Here is a 27,796-nt window from a genome sequence, read left to right on the forward strand (position 1 = left end):
AACAGAAAGCTCGGCCCGTTTCTCTGGCAAACAAAACTCAACTGCCCCTCTTCTGGATGGCAAATTGCAAGATGAACTTGATACTAAAACCGCAGGCCGACTTGGTAGTGGTGACACCTTGGGCCTGGGAACCATCATGCGTATCGAGCATTTTAAGGAGCCAGCCGGCCACTCCCAGCAATATGCCCCCAAAAACAATCCACGGAATTTTTCTCTGGCAAACAAAAATCAGCTGCCCCGCTTCTGGATGGCAGATTGCAGGAGCCACTTTGACCCATCAAACCAGCCCGACTTGGCACTGGTGCCACCTTGCATCCTGGAACCATGCTGCCTAGCGTGGATTTTCAGGGGCCAGCCGGCCACTCTCAGCTATATGCCCCCAAACAAAACCCACGGCCCGTTTCCCTGGCAAACAAAAGTAAGCTGCCCCGCTTCTGGATGGCAGATTGCAGGAACCACTTGGTAGTATCAAACCAGCCCGACTTGGCACTGGTGCCACCTTGGGTCTGGGAACCATCCTGCGTATCGTGGATTCTAAGGAGCCAGCCGGCCACTCCCAGCCACAGGCCCCCAAATACAAACAACGGCGCTTTTCCCTGGAAAACAAAACTCGCCAGCCAACTTTTTGATGGCAGATTGCAGGAGCAACTTGGTACTATCAAACCAGCCCAACTTGGCACTGGTGCCACCATGGGTCTGGTAACCATCCTGCCTATTGTAGCTTTCCAGGAGCCAGCCGGTCACTCCCAGCCATAGGCCCCCAGTCACAAAGCTCGGCCCGTTTCCCTGGCAAACAAAAGTAAGCTGCCCCGCTTCTGGATGGCAGATTGCAGGAGCCACTTGGTACTATCAAACCAGCCCGATTTGGCACTGGTGCCACCTTGGGTATGGGAACCATGCTGCGTATCGCAGATTCTAAGGCGCCAGTCGGCCACTCCCAGCCACAAGACCCCAAACACAAACAACGGCGCTTTTCTCTGGCAAACAAAACTCAACTGCCCCTCTTCTGGATGGCAAATTGCAGGACGCACTTGGTACTATCAAACCAGCACGACTTGGCACTGGTGCCACCTTGGGTCTGGGAACCATCCTGCCTATCGTGGATTTTAAGGAGCCAGCTGGACACTCTCGGCCACAGACCCCAATCAAAAACAATGGCCCGTTTCACAGGCAAACAAAACTCAGCTGCCCCGCTTCTGGATGGGAGATTGCAGGAGGCACTTGACACTGTGAAACCAGCCCCACTTGGCACTGGTGCCACCTTGGGTCTGGGAACCATGCTGCGTATCATGGATTTTCAGGAGCCAGCCGGCCCCTCCCAGCCATAGGCCCCCAAACAAAAACCACAGCCTTTTTCTCTGGCAAACAAAATTCAGCTGCCCCGCTTCTGGATGGCAGATTGCAGGAGCCACTTGGGACTATCACACCAGCACAACATGGCACTGGTGCCACCTTGGATCTGGGAATCATCCTTCCTATCGTGGATTTTCAGGGGCCAGCCGGTCACTCTCAGCCATAGGCCCCAAACACAAACCACGGCCCTTATTTCTGGAAAACAAAACTCAACTGCCCCTCTTCTGGATGGCAGATTGCAGGAGCCACTGGGTACTATGAAACCAGCCCTACTTGGCACTGGTGCCACCTTGGGTCTGGGAACCATGCTGCGTATCATGGATTTTCAGGAGCCAGCCGTCCACTGCCAGCCACAGGCCCCGAAACACAAACAACAGCCTTTTTCTCTGGCAAACAAAATTCAGCTGCCCCGCTTCTGGATGGCAAATTGCAGGACGCACTTGGTACTATCAAACCAGCACGACTTGGCACTGGTGCCACCTTGGGTCTGGGAACCATCCTGCCTATCGTGGTTTTTAAGGAGCCAGCTGGACACTCTCGGCCACAGACCCCAATCAAAAACAACGGCCCGTTTCACAGGCAAACAAAACTCAGCTGCCCCGCTTCTGGATGGGAGATTGCAGGAGGCACTTGACACTGTGAAACCAGCCCCACTTGGCACTGGTGCCACCTTGGGTCTGGGAACCATGCTGCGTATCATGGATTTTCAGGAGCCAGCCGGCCACTCCCAGCCATAGGCCCCCAAACAAAAACCACAGCCTTTTTCTCTGGCAAACAAAATTCAGCTGCCCCGCTTCTGGATGGCAGATTGCAGGAGCCACTTGGGACTATCACACCAGCACAACATGGCACTGGTGCCACCTTGGATCTGGGAATCATCCTTCCTATCGTGGATTTTCAGGGGCCAGCCGGTCACTCTCAGCCATAGGCCCCAAACACAAACCACGGCCCTTTTCTCTGGAAAACAAAACTCAACTGCCCCTCTTCTGGATGGCAGATTGCAGGAGCCACTGGGTACTATGAAACCAGCCCTACTTGGCACTGGTGCCACCTTGGGTCTGGGAACCATGCTGCGTATCATGGATTTTCAGGAGCCAGCCGTCCACTGCCAGCCACAGGCCCCGAAACACAAACAACAGCCTTTTTCTCTGGCAAACAAAATTCAGCTGCCCCGCTTCTGGATGGCAGATTGCAGGAGCCACTTTGCACCATCAAACCAGCCCGACTTGGCACTGGTGCCACCTTGGGTCTGGGAACCATCCTGCATATCGTGGATTCTAAGGAGCCAGCTGGCCACTCCCAGCCACAGGCCCCAAAACACACACAACGGCGCTTTTCCCTGGAAAACAAAACTCGCCTGCCAACTTTTTGATGGCAGATTGCAGGAGCCACTTGGTACTATCAAACCAGCCCAACTTGCCACTGGTGCCACCATGGGTCTGGTCATCATCCTGCCTATCGTAGCTTTTCAGGAGCCAGCCGGTCACTCCCTGCCATAGGCCCCGAGACACAAAGCTCGGCCCGTTTCCCTGGCAAACAAAAGTAAGCTGCCCCGCTTCTGGATGGCAGATTGCAGGAGCCACTTGGTACTATCAAACCAGCCCGACTTGGCACTGGTACCACCTTGGGTCTGGGAACCATGCTGCCTATCGTGGATTTTAAGGAGCCAGCCGGCTACTCCCAGCCACAGGCCCCCAACAAAAACCACGGCCCTTTTTTCTGGCAAACAAAACTTAGCTGCCTCACTTATGGATGGCAGATTGCAGGAGCCACTTGGTAGTATCAAACCAGCCCGACTTGGCACTGGTGTCACCTTGGGTCTGGGAACCATCCTGCGTATCGTGGATTCTAAGGAGCCAGCAGGCCACTCCTAGCCACAGGCCCCCAAACAAAAACCTAGGCCTATTTCTCTGGCAAACAAAAGTAAGCTGCCCCGCTTCTGGATGGCAGATTGCAGGAGACACTTGGTACTATCAAACCAGCCCAACTTGGCACTGGTGCCACCTTGGATCTGGGAACCATGTTGTGTATCGTGAATTTTCAGGGGCCAGCCGGCCACTCTCAGCCATATGTCCCCAAACAGAAACCTCGGCCCGTTTCTCTGGCAAACAAAACTCAACTGCCCCTCTTCTGGATGGCAAATTGCAGGATGAACTTGATACTAAAACCGCAGGCCGACTTGGTAGTGGTGACACCTTGGGCCTGGGAACCATCATGCGTATCGAGAATTTTAAGGAGCCAGCCGGCCACTCCCAGCAATATGCCCCCAAAAACAATCCACGGAATTTTTCTCTGGCAAACAAAAATCAGCTGCCCCGCTTCTGGATGGCAGATTGCAGGAGCCACTTTGCACCATCAAACCAGCCCGACTGGGCACTGGTGCCACCTTGCATCTGGGAACCATGCTGCCTAGCGTGGATTTTCAGGGGCCAGCGGGCCACTCTCAGCTATATGCCCCCAAACAAAACCCACGGCCCGTTTCCCTGGCAAACAAAAGTAAGCTGCCCTGCTTCTGGATGGCAGATTGCAGGAACCACTTGGTAGTATCAAACCAGCCCGACTTGGCACTGGTGCCACCTTGGGTCTGGGAACCATCCTGCGTATCGTGGATTCTAAGGAGCCAGCCGGCCACTCCCAGCCACAGGCCCCCAAACACAAACCACAGCGCTTTTCCCTGGAAAACAAAACTCGCCTGCCAACTTTTTGATGGCAGATTGCAGGAGCAACTTGGTACTATCAAACCAGCCCAACTTGGCACTGGTGCCACCATAGGTCTGGTCACCATCCTGCCTATTGTAGCTTTCCAGGAGCCAGCCGGTCACTCCCAGCCATAGGCCCCCAAACACAAACCTCGGCCCGTTTCCCTGGCAAACAAAAGTAAGCTGCCCCGCTTCTGGATGGCAGATTGCAGGAGCCACTTGGTACTATCAAACCAGCCCAACTTGGAACTGGTGCCACCTTGGGTCTGGGAACCATGCTGCGTATCGCAGATTCTAAGGCGCCAGTCGGCCACTCCCAGCCACAAGCCCCCAAACACAAACAACGGCGCTTTTCTCTGGCAAACAAAACTCAACTGCCCCTCTTCTGGATGGCAAATTGGAGGACGCACTTGGTACTATAAAAACAGCCCGACTTGGCACTGGTGCCACCTTGGGTCTGGGAACCATCCTGCGTATCGATCTTTTTAATGAGACAGCCGGCCACTCCCAGCCATATGCCCCCAAACACAAACCACGGCCCTTTCCTCTGGCAAACAAAACTCAACTGCCCCTCTTCTGGATGGCAGATTGCAGGAGCCACTTGGTACTATCAAACCAGCAAGACTTGGCACTGGTGCCACCTTGGGTCTGGGAACCATCCTGCGTATTGTGGATTGTCAGGAGCCAGCTGAACATTCTCGGCCACAGACCCAAATCAAAAACAACGGCCTGTTTCACAGGCAAACAAAACTCAGCTGCCCCGCTTCTGGATGGGAGATTGCAGGAGGCACTTGACACTGTGAAACCAGCCCCACTTGGCACTGGTGCCACCTTGGTTCTGGGAACCATGCTGCGTATCATGGATTTTCAGGAGCCAGCCGGCCACTCCCAGCCATAGGCCCCCAAACAAAAACCACAGCCTTTTTCTCTGGCAAACAAAATTCAGCTGCCCCACTTCTGGATGGCAGATTGCAGGAGCCACTTGGGACTATCACACCAGCACAACATGGCACTGCTGCCACCTTGGATCTGGGAACCATCCTTCCTATCGTGGATTTTCAGGGGCCAGCCGGTCACTCTCAGCCATAGGCCCCAAACACAAACCACGGCCCTTATTTCTGGAAAACAAAACTCAACTGCCCCTCTTCTGGATGGCAGATTGCAGGAGCCACTGGGTACTATGAAACCAGCCCTACTTGGCACTGGTGCCACCTTGGGTCTGGGAACCATGCTGCGTATCATGGATTTTCAGGAGCCAGCCGTCCACTGCCAGCCACAGGCCCCGAAACACAAACAACAGCCTTTTTCTCTGGCAAACAAAATTCAGCTGCCCCGCTTCTGGATGGCAAATTGCAGGACGCACTTGGTACTATCAAACCAGCACGACTTGGCACTGGTGCCACCTTGGGTCTGGGAACCATCCTGCCTATCGTGGTTTTTAAGGAGCCAGCTGGACACTCTCGGCCACAGACCCCAATCAAAAACAACGGCCCGTTTCACAGGCAAACAAAACTCAGCTGCCCCGCTTCTGGATGGGAGATTGCAGGAGGCACTTGACACTGTGAAACCAGCCCCACTTGGCACTGGTGCCACCTTGGGTCTGGGAACCATGCTGCGTATCATGGATTTTCAGGAGCCAGCCGGCCACTCCCAGCCATAGGCCCCCAAACAAAAACCACAGCCTTTTTCTCTGGCAAACAAAATTCAGCTGCCCCGCTTCTGGATGGCAGATTGCAGGAGCCACTTGGGACTATCACACCAGCACAACATGGCACTGGTGCCACCTTGGATCTGGGAATCATCCTTCCTATCGTGGATTTTCAGGGGCCAGCCGGTCACTCTCAGCCATAGGCCCCAAACACAAACCACGGCCCTTTTCTCTGGAAAACAAAACTCAACTGCCCCTCTTCTGGATGGCAGATTGCAGGAGCCACTGGGTACTATGAAACCAGCCCTACTTGGCACTGGTGCCACCTTGGGTCTGGGAACCATGCTGCGTATCATGGATTTTCAGGAGCCAGCCGTCCACTGCCAGCCACAGGCCCCGAAACACAAACAACAGCCTTTTTCTCTGGCAAACAAAATTCAGCTGCCCCGCTTCTGGATGGCAGATTGCAGGAGCCACTTTGCACCATCAAACCAGCCCGACTTGGCACTGGTGCCACCTTGGGTCTGGGAACCATCCTGCATATCGTGGATTCTAAGGAGCCAGCTGGCCACTCCCAGCCACAGGCCCCAAAACACACACAACGGCGCTTTTCCCTGGAAAACAAAACTCGCCTGCCAACTTTTTGATGGCAGATTGCAGGAGCCACTTGGTACTATCAAACCAGCCCAACTTGCCACTGGTGCCACCATGGGTCTGGTCATCATCCTGCCTATCGTAGCTTTTCAGGAGCCAGCCGGTCACTCCCTGCCATAGGCCCCGAGACACAAAGCTCGGCCCGTTTCCCTGGCAAACAAAAGTAAGCTGCCCCGCTTCTGGATGGCAGATTGCAGGAGCCACTTGGTACTATCAAACCAGCCCGACTTGGCACTGGTACCACCTTGGGTCTGGGAACCATGCTGCCTATCGTGGATTTTAAGGAGCCAGCCGGCTACTCCCAGCCACAGGCCCCCAACAAAAACCACGGCCCTTTTTTCTGGCAAACAAAACTTAGCTGCCTCACTTATGGATGGCAGATTGCAGGAGCCACTTGGTAGTATCAAACCAGCCCGACTTGGCACTGGTGTCACCTTGGGTCTGGGAACCATCCTGCGTATCGTGGATTCTAAGGAGCCAGCAGGCCACTCCTAGCCACAGGCCCCCAAACAAAAACCTAGGCCTATTTCTCTGGCAAACAAAAGTAAGCTGCCCCGCTTCTGGATGGCAGATTGCAGGAGACACTTGGTACTATCAAACCAGCCCAACTTGGCACTGGTGCCACCTTGGATCTGGGAACCATGTTGTGTATCGTGAATTTTCAGGGGCCAGCCGGCCACTCTCAGCCATATGTCCCCAAACAGAAACCTCGGCCCGTTTCTCTGGCAAACAAAACTCAACTGCCCCTCTTCTGGATGGCAAATTGCAGGATGAACTTGATACTAAAACCGCAGGCCGACTTGGTAGTGGTGACACCTTGGGCCTGGGAACCATCATGCGTATCGAGAATTTTAAGGAGCCAGCCGGCCACTCCCAGCAATATGCCCCCAAAAACAATCCACGGAATTTTTCTCTGGCAAACAAAAATCAGCTGCCCCGCTTCTGGATGGCAGATTGCAGGAGCCACTTTGCACCATCAAACCAGCCCGACTGGGCACTGGTGCCACCTTGCATCTGGGAACCATGCTGCCTAGCGTGGATTTTCAGGGGCCAGCGGGCCACTCTCAGCTATATGCCCCCAAACAAAACCCACGGCCCGTTTCCCTGGCAAACAAAAGTAAGCTGCCCTGCTTCTGGATGGCAGATTGCAGGAACCACTTGGTAGTATCAAACCAGCCCGACTTGGCACTGGTGCCACCTTGGGTCTGGGAACCATCCTGCGTATCGTGGATTCTAAGGAGCCAGCCGGCCACTCCCAGCCACAGGCCCCCAAACACAAACCACAGCGCTTTTCCCTGGAAAACAAAACTCGCCTGCCAACTTTTTGATGGCAGATTGCAGGAGCAACTTGGTACTATCAAACCAGCCCAACTTGGCACTGGTGCCACCATAGGTCTGGTCACCATCCTGCCTATTGTAGCTTTCCAGGAGCCAGCCGGTCACTCCCAGCCATAGGCCCCCAAACACAAACCTCGGCCCGTTTCCCTGGCAAACAAAAGTAAGCTGCCCCGCTTCTGGATGGCAGATTGCAGGAGCCACTTGGTACTATCAAACCAGCCCAACTTGGAACTGGTGCCACCTTGGGTCTGGGAACCATGCTGCGTATCGCAGATTCTAAGGCGCCAGTCGGCCACTCCCAGCCACAAGCCCCCAAACACAAACAACGGCGCTTTTCTCTGGCAAACAAAACTCAACTGCCCCTCTTCTGGATGGCAAATTGGAGGACGCACTTGGTACTATAAAAACAGCCCGACTTGGCACTGGTGCCACCTTGGGTCTGGGAACCATCCTGCGTATCGATCTTTTTAATGAGACAGCCGGCCACTCCCAGCCATATGCCCCCAAACACAAACCACGGCCCTTTCCTCTGGCAAACAAAACTCAACTGCCCCTCTTCTGGATGGCAGATTGCAGGAGCCACTTGGTACTATCAAACCAGCAAGACTTGGCACTGGTGCCACCTTGGGTCTGGGAACCATCCTGCGTATTGTGGATTGTCAGGAGCCAGCTGAACATTCTCGGCCACAGACCCAAATCAAAAACAACGGCCTGTTTCACAGGCAAACAAAACTCAGCTGCCCCGCTTCTGGATGGGAGATTGCAGGAGGCACTTGACACTGTGAAACCAGCCCCACTTGGCACTGGTGCCACCTTGGTTCTGGGAACCATGCTGCGTATCATGGATTTTCAGGAGCCAGCCGGCCACTCCCAGCCATAGGCCCCCAAACAAAAACCACAGCCTTTTTCTCTGGCAAACAAAATTCAGCTGCCCCACTTCTGGATGGCAGATTGCAGGAGCCACTTGGGACTATCACACCAGCACAACATGGCACTGCTGCCACCTTGGATCTGGGAACCATCCTTCCTATCGTGGATTTTCAGGGGCCAGCCGGTCACTCTCAGCCATAGGCCCCAAACACAAACCACGGCCCTTTTCTCTGGAAAACAAAACTCAACTGCCCCTCTTCTGGATGGCAGATTGCAGGAGCCACTGGGTACTATGAAACTAGCCCTACTTGGCACTGGTGCCACCTTGGGTCTGGGAACCATGCTGCGTATCATGGATTTTCAGGAGCCAGCCGTCCACTGTCAGCCACAGGCCCCGAAACACAAACAACAGCCTTTTTCTCTGGCAAACAAAATTCAGCTGCACCGCTTCTGGATGGCAGATTGCAGGAACCACTTGGTACTAACAAACCAGCCCGACTTGGCACTGGTGCCACCTTGGGTCTGGGAACCATCCTGCGTATCGTGGATTCTAAGGAGCCAGCTGGCCACTCCCAGCCACAGGCCCCAAAATACACACAACGGCGCTTTTCCCTGGAAAACAAAACTCGCCTGCCAACTTTTTGATGGCAGATTGCAGGAGCCACTTGGTACTATCAAACCAGCCCGACTTGGCACTGGTGCCACCATGGGTCTGGTCACCATCCTGCCTATCGTAGCTTTTCAGGAGCCAGCCGGTCACTTCCAGCCATAGGCCCCCAGAAACAAACCTCGGTCCGTTTCCCTGGAAAACAAAAGTAAGCTGCCCCGCTTCTGGATGGCAGATTGCAGGAGCCACTTGGTGCTATCAAACCAGCCCGACTTGGCACTGGTGCCACCTTGGGTCTGGGAACCATCCTGCGTATCCTGTGTTCTAAGGAGCCAGCCGGCCACTCCCAGCCACAGTCCCCCAAACACAAACAACGGCGCTTTTCCCTGGAAAACAAAACTGACCTGCCAACATTTTGATGGCAGATTGCAGGAGCCACTTGGTACTATCAAACCAGCCCAACTTGGCACTGGTGCCACCATGGGTCTGGTCACCATCCTGCCTATCGTAGCTTTTCAGGAGCCAGCCGGTCACTCCCAGCCATAGGTCCCCAGACAAATACCTCGGCCCGTTTCCCTGGCAAACAAAAGTAAGCTGCCCCGCTTCTGGATGGCAGATTGCAGGAGCCACTTGGTACAATCAAACCAGCCCAACTTGACACTGGTGCCACCTTGGCTCTGGGAACCATGCTGCGTAACCCGGATTCTAAGAGGAAAGGCAGGCACTGCCAGCCACAGGACTCCAAACAAAATCAACGGCGCTTTTCCCTGGAAAACAAAACTCGCCTGACAACTTTTAGATGGCAGATTGCAGGAGCCAGTTGGTACCATCAAACCAGCCCAACTTGGCACTGGTGCCACCTTGGGTCTGGGAACCATCCTGCGTATTGTTGCTTTTCAGGAGCCAGCCGGTCACTTCTAGCCCTAGGCCCCCAGTCATAAACCTCGGCCCGTTTCCCTGGCACACAAATGTAAGCTACCCCGCTTCAGGATGGCAGATTTCAGGAGCCACTTTTCACCATCAAACCAGCCCAACGTGGCACTGGTGCCACCTTGGGTCTGGGAACCATCCTGCGTATCGTGCGTTCTAAGGAGCCAGCCGGCCACTCCCAGCCACAGTCCCCCAAACACAAACAACGGCGCTTTTCCCTGGAAAACAAAACTGGCCTGCCAACTTTTTGATGGCAGATTGCAGGAGCCACTTGGTACTATCAAACCAGCCCAACTTGGCACTGGTGCCACCATGGGTCTGGTCACCATCCTGCCTATCGTAGCTTTTCAGGAGCCAGCCGGTCACTCCCAGCCATAGGCCCCCAGACACAAAGCTCGGCCCGTTTCCCTGGCAAACAAAAGTAAGCTGCCCCGCTTCTGCATGGCAGATTGCCGGAGCCACTTGGTACTATCAAACCAGCCCGACTTGGCACTGGTGCCACCTCTGGTCTGGGAACCATCCTGCCTATCGTGGATTTTCAGGGGCCAGACGGCCACTATCAGCCATATGCCCCCAAAAACAAACCACGGCCCTTTTCTCTGGTAAACAAAACTCAACTGCCCCTCTTCTGGATGGCAAATTTTAGGACGCACTTTGTACTACGAAAACCGCCCGACTTGGCACTGGTGCCACCTTGGGTCAGGGAACCATCCTGCCTATCGTAGCTTTTCAGGAGCCAGCCGGTCACTCCCAGCCATAGGTCCCCAGACAAATACCTCGGCCCGTTTCCCTGGCAAACAAAAGTAAGCTGCCCCGCTTCTGGATGGCAGATTGCAGGAGCCACTTGGTACTATCAAACCAGCCCAACTTGACACTGGTGCCACCCTGGCTCTGGGAACCATGCTGCGTAACCCGGATTCTAAGACGACTGGCAGCCACTGCCAGCCACAGGCCTCCAAACAAAATCAACGGCGCTTTTCCCTGGAAAACAAAACTCGCCTGACCACTTTTAGATGGCAGATTGCAGGAGCCAGTTGGTACCATCAAACCAGCCCAACTTGGCACTGGTGCCACCTTGGGTCTGGGAACCATCCTGCCTATTGTTGCTTTTCAGGAGCCAGCCGGTCACTTCTAGCCCTAGGCCCCCAGTCATAAACCTCGGCCCGTTTCCCTGGCACACAAATGTAAGCTACCCCGCTTCAGGATGGCAGATTGCAGGAGCCACTTTTCACCATCAAACCAGCCCAACGCGGCACTGGTGCCACCTTGGGTCTGGGAACCATCCTGCGTATCGTGTGTTCTAAGGAGCCAGCCGGCCACTCCCACCCACAGTCCCCCAAACACAAACAACGGCGCTTTTCCCTGGAAAACAAAACTGGCCTGCCAACTTTTTGATGGCAGATTGCAGGAGCCACTTGGTACTATCAAACCAGCCCAACTTGGCACTGGTGCCACCATGGGTCTGGTCACCATCCTGCCTATCGTAGCTTTTCAGGAGCCAGCCGGTCACTCTCAGCCATAGGCCCCAAACACAAACCACGGCCCTTTTCTCTGGAAAACAAAACTCAACTGCCCCTCTTCTGGATGGCAGATTGCAGGAGCCACTGGGTACTATGAAACCAGCCCTACTTGGCACTGGTGCCACCTTGGGTCTGGGAACCATGCTGCGTATCATGGATTTTCAGGAGCCAGCCGTCCACTGCCAGCCACAGGCCCCGAAACACAAACAACAGCCTTTTTCTCTGGCAAACAAAATTCAGCTGCCCCGCTTCTGGATGGCAGATTGCAGGAACCACTTGGTACTAACAAACCAGCCCGACTTGGCACTGGTGCCACCTTGGGTCTGGGAACCATCCTGCGTATCGTGGATTCTAAGGAGCCAGCTGGCCACTCCCAGCCACAGGCCCCAAAACACACACAACGGCGCTTTTCCCTGGAAAACAAAACTCGCCTGCCAACTTTTTGATGGCAGATTGCAGGAGCCACTTGGTACTATCAAACCAGCCCAACTTGGCACTGGTGCCACCATGGGTCTGGTCACCATCCTGCCTATCGTAGCTTTTCAGGAGCCAGCCGGTCACTCCCAGCCATAGGCCCCCAGACACAAACCTCGGCCTGTTTCCCTGGCACACAAAAGTAAGCTACCGCACTTCTGGATGGCAGATTGCAGGAGCCACTTTGCACCATCAAACCAGCCCAACTTGGCACTGGTGCCACCTTGGCTCTGGGAACCATGCTGCGTAACCCGGATTCTAAGACGACAGGCAGCCACTGCCAGCCACAGGCCTCCAAACAAAATCAACGGCGCTTTTCCCTGGAAAACAAAACTCGCCTGACAACTTTTAGATGGCAGATTGCAGGAGCCAGTTGGTACCATCAAACCAGCCCAACTTGGCACTGGTGCCACCTTGGGTCTGGGAACCATCCTGCCTATTGTTGCTTTTCAGGAGCCAGCCGGTCACTCCTAGCCCTAGGCCCCCAGTCATAAACCTCGGCCCGTTTCCCTGGCACACAAAAGTAAGCTACCCCGCTTCAGGATGGCAGATTGCAGGAGCCACTTTTCACCATCAAACCAGCCCGACGTGGCACTGGTGCCACCTTGGGTCTGGGAACCATCCTGCGTATCGTGTGTTCTAAGGAGCCAGCCGGCCACTCCCAGCCACAGTCCCCCAAACACAAACAACGGCGCTTTTCCCTGGAAAACAAAACTCGCCTGACAACTTTTTGATGGCAGATTGCAGGAGCCACTTGGTACTATCAAACCAGCCCAACTTGGCACTGGTGCCACCATGGGTCTGGTAACCATCCTGCCTATCGTAGCTTTTCAGGAGCCAGGCGGTCACTCCCAGCCATAGGCCCCCAGACAAAAACCTCGGCCCGTTTCCCTGGCAAACCAAAGTAAGCTGCCCCGCTTCTGCATGGCAGATTGCAGGTGCTATTTAGTACTATCAAACCAGCCCGACTTGGCACTGGTGCCACCTCTGGTCTGGGAACCATCCTGCCTATCGTGGATTTTCAGGCGCCAGACGGCCACTATCAGCCATATGCCCCCAAAAACAAACCACGGCCCTTTTCTCTGGTAAACAAAACTCAACTGCCCCTCTTCTGGATGGCAAATTTTAGGACGCACTTTGTACTACGAAAACCGCCCGACTTGGCACTGGTGCCACCTTGGGTCAGGGAACCATCCTGCCTATCGTAGCTTTTTAAGGAGCCAGCAGGCCACGCCCAGCCATATAGCCCCAAAAACAAACCACGGACCATTTCTCTTGGAAACAAAAATCCGCTGCCCCGCGTCAGGATGGCAGATTGCAGGAGCCACGTTGCACCATCAAACCACCCCGACTTGGCACTGGTGCCATCTTGGATCTGGGAACCATCCTGCCTATCGTAGCTTTTCAGGAGCCAGCCGGTTACTCCCAACCATAGGCCCCCAGACAGAAAGCTCTGCCAGTTTCCCTGGCAAACAAAAGTAAGCTACCCCGCTTCTGGATGGCAGATTGCAGGAGCCACTTGGTACTATCAAACCAGCCCAACTTGACACTGGTGCCACTTTGGGTCTGGGAACCATGCTGCGTAACGTAGATTCTAAGGTGCCAGGCGGCCACTCCCAGCCACAGGCCCCCAAATACAAACAACGGCGCTTTTCCCTGGAAAACAAAACTCGCCTGCCAGCTTTTTGATGGCAGATTGCAGGAGCCACTTGGTACTATCAATTCATCCCAACTTGGCACTGGTGCCACTATGGGTCTGGGAACCATCCTGCCAATTGTACCATTTCAGGAGCCAGCCGGTCACTCCCAGCCATAGGCCCCCATCACAAACCTCGGACCGTTTCCCTGGCAAACAAAATTAAGCTGCCCCGATTCTGGATGGCAGATTGCAGGAGCCACTTTGTAGTGTCAAAACAGCCCGACTTGGCACTGGTGCCACCTTGGGTCTGGGAACCATCCTGCGTATCGTGGATTCTAAGCAGCCACCCGGCCACTCCGTGCCACAGGCGCCCAAACACAAACAACGGCGCTTTTCCCTGGAAAACAAAACTCGCCTGCCAACTTTTTGATGGCAGATTGCAGGAGCCACTTGGTACTATCAAACCAGCCCAACTTGGCACTGGTGCCACCATGGGTCTGGTCACCATCCTGCCTATCGAAGCTTTTCAGGAGCCAGCCGGTCACTCCCAGCCATAGGCCCCCAGACACAAACCTCGGCCCGTTTCCCTGGCAAACAAAAGTAAGCAGCCCCGCTTCTGGATGGCAGATTGTAGGACGCACTTGGTACTATCAAACCAGCCCGACTTGGCACTGGTGCCACCTCTGGTCTGGGAACCATGGTGCGTATCGTGGATTCTAAGGAGCCAGCCGGCCACTCCCAGCCATAGGCACCCAAACACAAACAACGGCGCTTTTCCCTGGAAAACAAAACTCGCCTGCCAACTTTTTGATGGCAGATTGCAGGAGCCACTTGGTACTATCAAACCAGCTCAACTTGGCACTGGTGCCACCATGGGTCTGCTCACCATCCTGCCTATCATAGCTTTTCAGGAGCCAGACGGTCACTCCAAGCCATAGGTCCCCAGACAAAAAGCTCGGCCCGTTTCCCTGGCAAACAAAAGTAAGCTGCCCCGCTTCTGGATGGCAGATTGCAGGAGCCACTTTGCACCATCAAACTAGCCCGACTTGGCACTGGTGCCACCTCAGGTCTGGGAACCATCCTGCGTATCGTGGATTCTAAGGAGCCAGCCGGCCACTCCAGCCACAGGCCCCCAAACAAAAACAACGGCGCTTTTCCCTGGAAAACAAAACTCGCCTGCCAAATTTTGACGGCAGATTGCAGGAGCCACTTGGTACTATCAAATCAGCCCAACTTGGCACTGGTGCCACCATGGGTCTGGTCACCATCCTGCCTATCGTAGCTTTTCAGGAGGCAGCCGGTCACTCCCAGCCATAGGCCCCCAGACAAAAACCTCGGCCCGTTTCCCTGGCAAACAAAAGTAAGCTGCCCCGCTTCTGGATGGCAGATTGCAGGAACCACATGGTACTATCAAACCAGCAAAACTTGGCACTGGTGCCACCTTGGGTCTGAATACCATGCTGCGTATCTTGGATTCTAAGGAGCCAGCCGGCCACTCCCAGCCACAGGCCCCCAAACACAAACAACGGCGCTTTTCCCTTGAAAACAAAACTCTCCTGCCAACTTTTTGATGGGAGATTGCAGGAGCCACTTGGTTTTATCAAATCAGACCAACTTGGCACTGGTGCCACCATGGGTCTGGTCACCATCCTGTCTATCGTAGCTTTTCAGGAGCCAGCCGGTCACTCCCAGCCATAGGCCCCCAGACAAAAAGCTCGGCCCGTTTCCCTGACAAACAAAAGTAAGTTATCCCGCTTCTAGATGGCAGATTGCAGGAACCACTTGGTACTATCAAACCAGCCCGACTTGGCACTGGTGCCACCTCTGGTCTGGGAACCATCCTGCGTATCGTGGATTCTAATTAGCCATCCGTCCACTCCCAGCCACAGGCCCCCAAACGCAAACAACGGCGCTTTTCCCTCGAAAACAAAACTCGTCTGCCAACTTTTTGATGGCAGATTGCCAGAGCCACTTGGTACTATCAAACCAGCCCAACTTGGCACTGGTGCCACCTTGGGTCTGGGAACCATGCTGCGTATCGTGGATTATAAGGAGGCAGCCGGCCACTCCCAGCCACAGGCCCCCAAACACAAACCACAGCGCTTTTCCCTGGAAAACAAAATTCGCCGGCCAACTTTTTGATGGCAGATTGCAGGAGCCACTTGGTACTATCAAATCAGCCCAACTTGGCACTGGTGCCACCATGGGTCTGGTCACCATCCTGCCTATCGTAGCTTTTCAGGAGCCAGCCGGTCACTCCCAGCCATAGGCCCCCAGACACAAACCTCGGCCCTTTTCCCTGGCAAACCAAAGTAAGCTGCCCCGCTTCTGGATGGCAGATTGCAGGAACCACTTTTCACCATCAAATAGCCCGACTTGGAACTGGTGCCACCTCTGGTCTGGGAACCATGCTGCGTATCGTGGATTCTAAGGAGCCAGCCGGCCACTCCCAGCCAAAGGACCCCAAACACAAACAACGGCGCTTTTCCCTGGAAAACAAAACTCGCCTGCCGACATTTTGATGGCAGATTGCAGGAGCCACTTGGTACTATCAAACCAGCCCAACTTGGCACTTGTGCCACCATGGGTCTGGTCACCATCCTGCCTATCTTAGCTTTTCAGGACCTAGCCGGTCACTCCCTGCCATAGGCCCCCAGACAAAAAGCTCGGCCCGTTTCCCTGGCAAACAAAAGTAAGCTGCCCCGCTTCTGGATGGCAGATTGCAGGACGCACTTGGTAGTATCAAACCAGCCCGACTTGGCACTGGTGCCACCTCAGGTCTGGGAACCATGCTGCGTATCGTGGATTCTAAGGAGCCAGCCGGCCACTCCCAGCCACAGGCCCCCAAACACAAACAACGGCGCTTTTCCCTGGAAAACAAAACTGGCCTGCCAACTTTTTGATGGCAGATTGCAGGAGCCACTTGGTACTATCAAACCAGCCCAACTTGGCACTGGTGCCACCATGGGTCTGGTCACCATCCTGCATATCGTAGCTTTTCAGGAGCCAGCCGGTCACTCCCAGCCATAGGCCCCGAGACACAAAGCTCGGCCCTTTTCCCTGGCAAATAAAAGTAAGCTGCCCCGCTTCTGGATGGCAGATTGCAGGAGCCACTTTGCACGATCATACTAGCCCGACTTGGCACTGGTGCCACCTTGGGTCTGGGAACCATCCTGCGTATCGTGGATTCTAAGGAGCCAGCCGGCCACTCCCAGCCACAGGCCCCCAAACACAAACAACGGCGCTTTTCCCTGGAAAACAAAACTCGCCTGCCAGCTTTTTGATGGCAGATTGCAGGAGCCACTTGGTACTATCAAACCAGCCCGACTTGGCACTGGTGCCACCTCTGGTCTGGGAACCATCCTGCGTATCGTGGATTCTAATTAGTCATCCGTCCACTCCCAGCCACAGGCCCCCAAACAAAAACAACGGCGCTTTTCCCTGGAAAACAAAACACGTCTGCCAACTTTTTGATGGCAGATTGCCAGAGCCACTTGCTACTATCAAACCAGCCCAACTTGGCACTGGTGCCACCTTGGGTCTGGGAACCATCCTGCGTATCGTGGATTATAAGGAGGCAGCCGGCCACTCCCAGCCACAGGCCCCCAAACACAAACCACAGCGCTTTTCCCTGGAAAACAAAATTCACCGGCCAACTTTTTGATGGCAGATTGCAGGAGCCACTTGGTACTATCAAACCAGCCCAACTTGGCACTGGTGCCACCATGGGTCTGGTCACCATCCTGCCTATCGTAGCTTTTCAGGAGCCAGCCGGTCACTCCCAGCCATAGGCGCCCAGACACAAAGCTCTGCCCTTTTCCCTGGCAAACCAAAGTAAGCTGCCCCACTTCTGGATGGCAGATTGCAGGAACCACTTTTCACCATCAAATAGCCCGACTTGGAACTGGTGCCACCTCTGGTCTGGGAACCATGCTGCGTATCGTGGATTCTAAGGAGCCAGCCGGCCACTCCCAGCCACAGGCCCCCAAACACAAACAACGGCGCTTTTCCCTGGAAAACAAAACTCGCCTGACAACTTTTTGATGGCAGATTGCAGGAGCCACTTGCTACTATCAAATCAGCCCAACTTGGCACTGGTGCCACCATGGGTCTGGTCACCATCCTGCCTATCGTAGCTTTTCAGGAGCCAGCCGGTCACTCCCAGCCATAGGCTCCCAGACAAAAACCTCGGCCCGTTCCCCTGGCAAACAAAAGTAAGCTGCCCCGCTTCTGGATGGCAGATTGCAGGAACCACTTGGTAGTATCAAACCAGCCCGACTTGGCACTGGTGCCACCTCTGGTCTGGGAACCATGCTGCGTATCGTGGATTCTAAGGAGCCAGCCGGCTACTCCCAGCCAAAGGACCCCAAACACAAACAACGGCGCTTTTCCCTGGAAAACAAAACTCGCCTGCCAACTTTTTGATGGCAGATTGCAGGAGCCACTTGGTACTATCAAACCAGCCCAACTTGGCACATGTGCCACCATGGGTCTGGTCACCATCCTGCCTATCGTAGCTTTTCAGGACCTAGCCGGTCACTCCCTGCCATAGGCCCCCAGACAAAAAGCTCGGCCCGTTTCCCTGGCAAACAAAAGTAAGCTGCCCCACTTCTGGATGGCAGATTGCAGGACGCACTTGGTGTTATCAAACCAGCCCGACTTGGCACTGGTGCCACCTTGGGTCTGGGAACCATCCTGCGTATCGTGGATTCTAAGGAGCCAGCCGGCCACTCCCAGCCACAGGCCCCCAAACACAAACAACGGCGCTTTTCCCTGGAAAACAAAACTCGCCTGCCAGCTTTTTGATGGCAGATTGCAGGAGCCACTTGGTACTATCAAACCAGCCCGACTTGGCACTGGTGCCACCTCTGGTCTGGGAACCATCCTGCGTATCGTGGATTCTAATTAGTCATCCGTCCACTCCCAGCCACAGGCCCCCAAACAAAACAACGGCGCTTTTCCCTGGAAAACAAAACTCGTCTGCCAACTTTTTGATGGCAGATTGCCAGAGCCACTTGGTACTATCAAACCAGCCCAACTTGGCACAGGTGCCACCTTGGGTCTGGGAACCATGCTGCGTATCGTGGATTATAAGGAGGCAGCCGGCCACTCCCAGCCACAGGCCCCCAAACACAAACCACAGCGCTTTTCCCTGGAAAACAAAATTCGCCGGCCAACTTTTTAATGGCAGATTGCAGGAGCCACTTGGTACTATCAAATCAGCCCTACTTGGCACTGGTGCCACCATGGGTCTGGTCACCATCCTGCCTATCGTAGCTTTTCAGGAGCCAGCCGGTCACTCCCAGCCATAGGCGCCCAGACACAAAGCTCTGCCCTTTTCCCTGGCAAACCAAAGTAAGCTGCCCCGCTTCTGGATGGCAGATTGCAGGAACCACTTTTCACCATCAAATAGCCCGACTTGGAACTGCTGCCACCTCTGGTCTGGGAACCATGCAGCGTATCGTGGATTCTAAGGAGCCAGCCGGCCACTCCCAGCCACAGGCCCCCAAACACAAACAACGGTGCTTTTCCCTGGAAAACAAAACTCGCCTGACAACTTTTTGATGGCAGATTGCAGGAGCCACTTGCTACTATCAAATCAGCCCAACTTGGCACTTGTGCCACCATGGGTCTGGTCACCATCCTGCCTATCTTAGCTTTTCAGGACCTAGCCGGTCACTCCCTGCCATAGGCCCCCAGACAAAAAGCTCGGCCCGTTTCCCTGGCAAACAAAAGTAAGCTGCCCCGCTTCTGGATGGCAGATTGCAGGACGCACTTGGTAGTATCAAACCAGCCCGACTTGGCACTGGTGCCACCTCTGGTCTGGGAACCATCCTGCGTATCGTGGATTCTAAGGAGCCAGCCGGCCACTCCCAGCCACAGGCCCCCAAACACAAACAACGGCGCTTTTCCCTGGAAAACAAAACTCGCCTGCCAACTTTTTGATGGCAGATTGCAGGAGCCACTTGGTACTATCAAACCAGCCCAACTTGGCACTGGTGCCACCATGGGTCTGGTCACCATCCTGCCTATCGTAGCTTTTCAGGAGCCAGCCGGTCACTCCCAGCCATAGGCCCCGAGACACAAAGCTCGGCCCTTTTCCCTGGCAAACAAAAGTAAGCTGCCCCGCTTCTGGATGGCAGATTGCAGGAGCCACTTTGCACCATCATACTAGCCCGACTTGGCACTGGTGCCACCTCTGGTCTGGGAACCATCCTGCGTATCGTGGATTCTAAGGAGCCAGCCGGCCACTCCCATCCATAGGCACCCAAACACAAACAACGGCGCTTATCCCTGGAAAACAAAACTCGCCTGCCAACTTTTTGATGGCAGATTGCAGGAGCCACCTGGTACTATGAAACCAGCCCAACTTGGCACTGGTGCCACCATGGGTCTGGTCACCATCCTGCCTATCGTAGCTTTTCAGGAGCCAGCCGGTCACTCCCAGCCATAGGCCCCGAGACACAAATCTCGGCCCTTTTCCTTGGCAAACAAAAGTAAGCTACCCCGCTTCTGGATGGCAGATTGCAGGAGCCACTTTGCACGATCATACTAGCCCGACTTGGCACTGGTGCCACCTTGGGTCTGGGAACCATCCTGCGTATCGTGGATTCTAAGGAGCCAGCCGGCCAATCCCAGCCACAGGCCCCCAAACACAAACAACGGCGCTTTGCCCTGGAAAACAAAACTCGCCTGCCAAATTTTGACGGCAGATTGCAGGAGCCACTTGGTACTATCAAATCAGCCCAACTTGGCACTGGTGCCACCATGGGTCTGGTCACCATCCTGCCTATCGTAGCTTTTCAGGAGGCAGCCGGTCACTCCCAGCCATAGGCCCCCAGACACAAAGCTCGGCCCGTTTCCCTGGCAAACAAAAGTAAGCTGCCCTGCTTCTGGATGGCAGATTGCAGGAACCACTTGGTACTATCAAACCAGCAAAACTTGGCACTGGTGCCACCTCAGGTCTGGGAACCATCCTGCGTATCGTGGATTCTAAGGAGCCAGCCGGCCACTCCCAGCCACAGGCCCCCAAACACAAACAACGGCGCTTTTCCCTGGAAAACAAAACTCTCCTGCCAACTTTTTGATGGCAGATTGCAGGAGCCCCTTGGTTTTATCAAATCAGCCCAACTTGGCACTGGTGCCACCATGGGTCTGGTCACCATCCTGCCTATCGTAACTTTTCAGGAGCCAGCCGGTCACTCCCAGCCATAGGTCCCCAGTCACAAACCTCGGCCAGTTTCCCTGGCAAACAAAAGCAACCTACCCCGCTTCTGGATGGCAGATTGCAGGAGCCACTTTGCACCATCAAACTAGCCCGACTCGGCACTGGTGCCACCTCAGGTCTGGGAACCATGCTGCGTATCGTGGATTCTAAGGAGCCAGCCGGCCACTCCCAGCCACAGGCCCCCAATCACAAACAACGGCGCATTTCCCTGGATAACAAACTCGCCTGCCAACTATTTGATGGCAGATTGCAGGAGCCACTTGGTACTATCAAACCAGCCCAACTTGGCACTGGTGCCACCATGGGTCTGGTCACCATCCTGCCTATCGTAGCTTTTCAGGAGCCAGCCGGTCACTCCCAGCCATAGGCCCCCAGACAAAAACCTTGGCCCGTTTCCCTGGCAAACAAAAGTAAGCTGCCCCACTTCTGGATGGCAGATTGCAGGACGCACTTGGTACTATCAAACCAGCCCAACTTGGCACTGGTGCCACCTCAGGTCTGGGAACCATACTGCGTATCGTGGATTCTAAGGAGCCAGCCGGCCACTCCCAGCCACAGACGCCCAAACAAAAACAACGGCGCTTTTCCCTGGAAAACAAAACTCGCCTGCCAACTTTTTGATGGCAGATTGCAGGAGCCACTTGGTACTATCAAACCAGCCCAACTTGACACTGGTGCCACCATGGGTCTGGTCACCATCCTGCCTATCGTAGCTTTTCAGGAGCCAGCCGGTCACTCCCAGCCATAGGCCCGCAGACACAAAGCTCGGCCCGTTTCCCTGACAAACAAAAGTAAGCTGCCCCGCTTCTGGATGGCAGATTCCAGGAGCCACTTGGTACTATCAAATCAGCCCAACTTGGCACTGGTGCCACCTCTGGTCTGGGAACCATCCTGCATATCGTGGATTCTAATTAGCCATCCGTCCACTCCCAGCCACAGGCCCCCAAACGCAAACAACGGCGCTTTACCCTGGAAAACAAAACTCGTCTGCCAACTTTTTGATGGCAGATTGCCGGAGCCACTTGGTACTATCAAACCGGCCCAACTTGGCACTGGTGCCACCTTGGGTCTGGGAACCATGCTGCGTATCGCGGATTATAAGGAGCCAGCCGGCCACTCCCTGCCACAGGCCCCCAAACAGAATCAACGGCGCTTTTCCCTGGAAAACATAATTCGCCGGCCAACTTTTTGATGGCAGATTGCAGGAGCCACTTGGTACTATCAAATCAGCCCAACTTGGCACTGGTGCCACCTCAGGTCTGGGAACCATCCTGCCTATCGTAGCTTTTCAGGAGCCAGCCGGTCACTCCCAGCCATAGGCGCCCAGACACAAAGCTCTGCCCGTTTCCCTGGCAAACCAAAGTAAGCTGCCCCGCTTCTTGATGGCAGATTGCAGGAACCACTTTTCACTATCAAAGTAGCCCGACTTGGAACTGGTGCCACCTCTGGTCTGGGAACCATCTTGCGTATCGTGGATTCTAAGGAGCCAGCTGGCCACTCCCAGCCACAGGCCCCCAAACACAAACAACGGCGCTTTTCCCTGGAAAACAAAACTCGCCTGCCAACTTTTTGATGGCAGATTGCAGGAGCCACTTGCTACTATCAAATCAGCCCAACTTGGCACTTGTGCCACCATGCGTCTGGTAACCATCCTGCCTATCGTAGCTTTTCAGGAGCCAGCCGGTCACTCCCAGCCATAGGCCCCCAGACAAAAACCTCGGCCCGTTTCCCTGGCAAAGAAAAGTCAGCTGCCCCGCTTCTGGATGGCAGATTGCAGGAGCCACTTGGTACTATCAAACCAGCCCAACTTGGCACTGGTGCCACCATGGGTCTGGTAAACATCCTGCGTATCGTGGATTCTTAGGAGCCAGCAGGCCACTCCTAGCCATAGGCCCCCAAACAAAAACCTAGGCCTATTTCTCTGGCAAACAAAAGTAAGCTGCCCCGCTTCTGGATGGCAGATTGCAGGAGACACTTGGGACTATCAAACCAGCCCAACTTGGCACTGGTGCCACCTTGGATCTGGGAACCATGCTGTGTATCGTGGATTTTCAGGGGCCAGCCGGCCACTCTCAGCCATATGCCCCCAAACAGAAACCTCGGCCCGTTTCTCTGGCAAACAAAACTCAACTGCCCCTCTTCTGGATGGCAAATTGGAGGATGAACTTGATACTAAAACCGCAGGCCGACTTGGTAGTGGTGACACCTTGGGCCTGGGAACCATCATGCGTATCGAGCATTTTAAGGAGCCGGCCGGCCACTCCCAGCAATATGCCCCCAAAAACAATCCACGGAATTTTTCTCTGGCAAACAAAAATCAGCTGCCCCGCTTCTGGATGGCAGATTGCAGGAGCCACTTTGCACCATCAAACCAGCCCGACTTGGCACTGGTGCCACCTTGCATCTGGGAACCATGCTGCCTAGCGTGGATTTTCAGGGGCCAGCCGGCCACTCTCAGCTATATGCCCCCAAACAAAACCCACGGCCCGTTTCCCTGGCAAACAAAAGTAAGCTGCCCTGCATCTGGATGGCAGATTGCAGGAACCACTTGGTAGTATCAAACCAGCCCGACTTGGCACTGGTGCCACCTTGGGTCTGGGAACCATCCTGCGTATCGTGGATTCTAAGGAGCCAGCCGGCCACTCCCTGCCACAGGCCCCCAAACACAAACAACGGCGCTTTTCCCTGGAAAACAAAACTCGCCTGCCAACATTTTGATGGCAGATTGCAGGAGCAACTTGGTACTATCAAACCAGCCCAACTTGGCACTGGTGCCACCATGGGTCTGGTCACCATCCTGCCTATTGTAGCTTTCCAGGAGCCAGCCAGTCACTCCCAGCCATAGGCCCCCAAACACAAACCTCGGCCCGTTTCCCTGGCAAACAAAAGTAAGCTGCCCCGCTTCTGGATGGCAGATTGCAGGAGCCACTTGGTACTATCAAACCAGCCCGACTTGGAACTGGTGCCACCTTGGGTCTGGGAACCATGCTGCGTATCGCAGATTCTAAGGCGCCAGTCGGCCACTCCCAGCCACAAGCACCCAAACACAAACAACGGCGCTTTTCTCTGGCAAACAAAACTCAACTGCCCCTCTTTTGGATGGCAAATTGCAGGACGCACTTGGTACTATAAAAACAGCCCGACTTGGCACTGGTGCCACCTTGGGTCTGGGAACCATCGTGCGTATCGGTCTTTTTAATGAGACAGCCGACCACTCCCAGCCATATGCCCCCGAACACAACCCACGGCCCTTTCCTCTGGCAAACAAAACTCAGCTGCACCGCTTCTGGATGGCAGATTGCAGGAGCCACTTGGTACTATCAAACCAGCACGACATGGCACTGGTGCCACCTTGGGTCTGGGAACCATCCTGCGTATTGTGGATTGTCAGGAGCCAGCTGAACACTCTCGGCCACAGACCCCAATCAAAAACAACGGCCCGTTTCACAGGCATACAAAACTCAGCTGCCCCGCTTCTGGATGGGAGATTGCAGGAGGCACTTGACACTGTGAAACCAGCCCCACTTGGCACTGGTGCCACCTTGGGTCTGGGAACCATGCTGCGTATCATGGATTTTCAGGAGCCAGCCGGCCACTCCCAGCCATAGGCCCCCAAACACAAACCACAGCCTTTTTCTCTGGCAAACAAAATTCAGCTGCCCCACTTCTGGATGGCAGAGTGCAGGAGCCACTTGGGACTATCACACCAGCACAACATGGCACTGGTGCCACCTTGGATCTGGGAACCATCCTTCCTATCGTGGATTTTCAGGGGCCAGCCGGTCACTCTCAGCCATAGGCCCCAAACACAAACCACGGCCCTTTTCTCTGGAAAACAAAACTCAACTGCCCCTCTTCTGGATGGCAGATTGCAGGAGCCACTGGGTACTATGAAACCAGCCCTACTTGGCACTGGTGCCACCTTGGGTCTGGGAACCATGCTGCGTATCATGAATTTTCAGGAGCCAGCCGTCCACTGCCAGCCACAGGCCCCGAAACACAAACAACAGTCTTTTTCTCTGGCAAACAAAATTCAGCTGCCCCGCTTCTGGATGGCAGATTGCAGGAACCACTTGGTACTATCAAACCAGCCCAACTTGACAGTGGTGCCACCATGGGTCTGGTCACCATCCTGCCTATCGTAGCTTTTCAGGCGCCAGCCGGTCACTCCCAGCCATAGGCCCCCAGACACAAACCTCGGCCTGTTTCCCTGGCACACAAAAGTAAGCTACCGCACTTCTGGATGGCAGATTGCAGTAGCCACTTTGCACCATCAAACCAGCCCGACTTGGCACTGGTGCCACCTCTGGTCTGGGAACCATGCTGCGTATCGTGGATTCTAAGGAGCCAGCCGGCCACTCCCAGCCACAGGCCCCCAAACACAAACAACGGCGCTTTTCCCTGGAAAACAAAACTCGCCTGCCAACATTTTGATGGCAGAGTGCAGGAGCCACTTGGTACTATCAAACCAGCCCAACTTGGCACTGGTGCCACCATGGGTCTGGTCACCATCCTGCCTATCGTAGCTTTTCAGGAGCCAGCCGGTCACTCCCAGCCATAGGCCCCCAGTCATAAACCTCGGCCCGTTTCCCTGGCACACAAATGTAAGCTCCCCCGCTTCAGGATGGCAGATTGCAGGAGCCACTTTTCACCATCAAACCAGCCCGACGTGGCACTGGTGCCACCTGGGGTCTGGGAACCATCCTGCGTATCATGTGTTCTAAGGAGCCAGCCGGCCACTCCCACCCACAGTCCCCCAAACACAAACAACGGCGCTTTTCCCTGGAAAACAAAACTCGCCTGCCAACTTTTTGATGGCAGATTGCAGGAGCCACTTGGTACTATCAAACCAGCCCAACTTGGCACTGGTGCCACCATGGGTCTGGTCACCATCCTGCCTATCGTAGCTTTTCAGGAGCCAGCCGGTCACTCCCAGCCATATGTCCCCAGACAAATACCTCGGCCCGTTTCCCTGGCAAACAAAAGTAAGCTGCCCTGCTTCTGGATGGCAGATTGCAGGAGCCACATGGTGTTATCAAACCAGCCCGACTTGGCACTGGTGCCACCTTGGGTCTGGGAACCATCCTGCGTATCGTGTGTTCTAAGGAGCAAGCCGGCCACTCCCAGCCACAGTCCCCCAAACACAAACAACGGCGCTTTTCCCTGGAAAACAAAACTGGCCTGCCAACTTTTTGATGGCAGATTGCAGGAGCCACTTGGTACTATCAAACCAGCCCAACTTGGCACTGGTGCCACCATGGGTCTGGTCACCATCCTGCCTATCGTAGCTTTTCAGGAGCCAGCCGGTCACTCCCAGCCATATGTCCCCAGACAAATACCTCGGCCCGTTTCCCTGGCAAACAAAAGTAAGCTGCCCCGCTTCTGGATGGCAGATTGCAGGAGCCACTTGGTACTATCAAACCAGCCCAACTTGACACTGGTGCCACCTTGGCTCTGGGAACCATGCTGCGTAACCCGGATTCTAAGACGACAGGCAGCCACTGCCAGCCACAGGCCTCCAAACAAAATCAACGGCGCTTTTCCCTGGAAAACAAAACTCGCCTGACAACTTTTAGATGGCAGATTGCAGGAGCCAGTTGGTACCATCAAACCAGCCCAACTTGGCACTGGTGCCACCTTGGGTCTGGTCACCATCCTGCCTATTGTTGCTTTTCAGGAGCCAGCCGGTCACTCCTAGCCCTAGGCCCCCAGTCATAAACCTCGGCCCGTTTCCCTGGCACACAAATGTAAGCTACCCCGCTTCAGGATGGCAGATTGCAGGAGCCACTTTTCACCATCAAACCAGCCCGACGTGGCACTGGTGCCACCTTGGGTCTGGGAACCATCCTGCGTATCGTGTGTTCTAAGGAGCCAGCCGGCCACTCCCACCCACAGTCCCCCAAACACAAACAACGGCGCTTTTCCCTGGAAAACAAAACTCGCCTGCCAACTTTTTGATGGCAGATTGCAGGAGCCACTTGGTACTATCAAACCAGCCCAACTTGGCACTGGTGCCACCATGGGTCTGGTCACCATCCTGCCTATCGTAGCTTTTCAGGAGCCAGGCGGTCACTCCCAGCCATAGGCCCCCAGACACAAACCTCGGCCCGTTTCCCTGGCAAACAAAAGTAAGCTGCCCCGCTTCTGCATGGCAGATTGCAGGTGCTATTTAGTACTATCAAACCAGCCCGACTTGGCACTGGTGCCACTTTGGGTCTGGGAACCATGCTGCCTATCGTGGATTTTCAGGCGCCAGACGGCCACTATCAGCCATATGCCCCCAAAAACAAACCACGTCCCTTTTCTCTGGTAAACAAAACTCAACTGCCCCTCTTCTGGATGGCAAATTTTAGGACGCACTTTGTACTACGAAAACCGCCCGACTTGGCACTGGTGCCACCTTGGGTCAGGGAACCATCCTGCCTATCGTAGCTTTTTAAGGAGCCAGCAGGCCACGCCCAGCCATATAGCCCCAAAAAAAAACCACGGACCATTTCTCTTGGAAACAAAAATCCGCTGCCCCGCGTCAGGATGGCAGATTGCAGGAGCCACTTTGCACCATCAAACCACCCCGACTTGGCACTGGTGCCATCTTGGATCTGGGAACCATCCTGCCTATCGTAGCTTTTCAGGAGCCAGCCGGTTACTCCCAACCATAGGCCCCCAGACAGAAAGCTCTGCCCGTTTCCCTGGCAAACAAAAGTAGGCTACCCCGCTTCTGGATGGCAGATTGCAGGAGCCCCTTGATACTATCAAACCAGCCCAACTTGACACTGGTGCCACTTTGGGTCTGGGAACCATGCTGCGTAACGTAGATTCTAAGGCGCCAGGCGGCC

This window comes from Melospiza melodia, chromosome 2 (assembly GCF_035770615.1).
Source record: "Melospiza melodia melodia isolate bMelMel2 chromosome 2, bMelMel2.pri, whole genome shotgun sequence".
NCBI classification, from domain to species: domain Eukaryota; kingdom Metazoa; phylum Chordata; class Aves; order Passeriformes; family Passerellidae; genus Melospiza; species Melospiza melodia.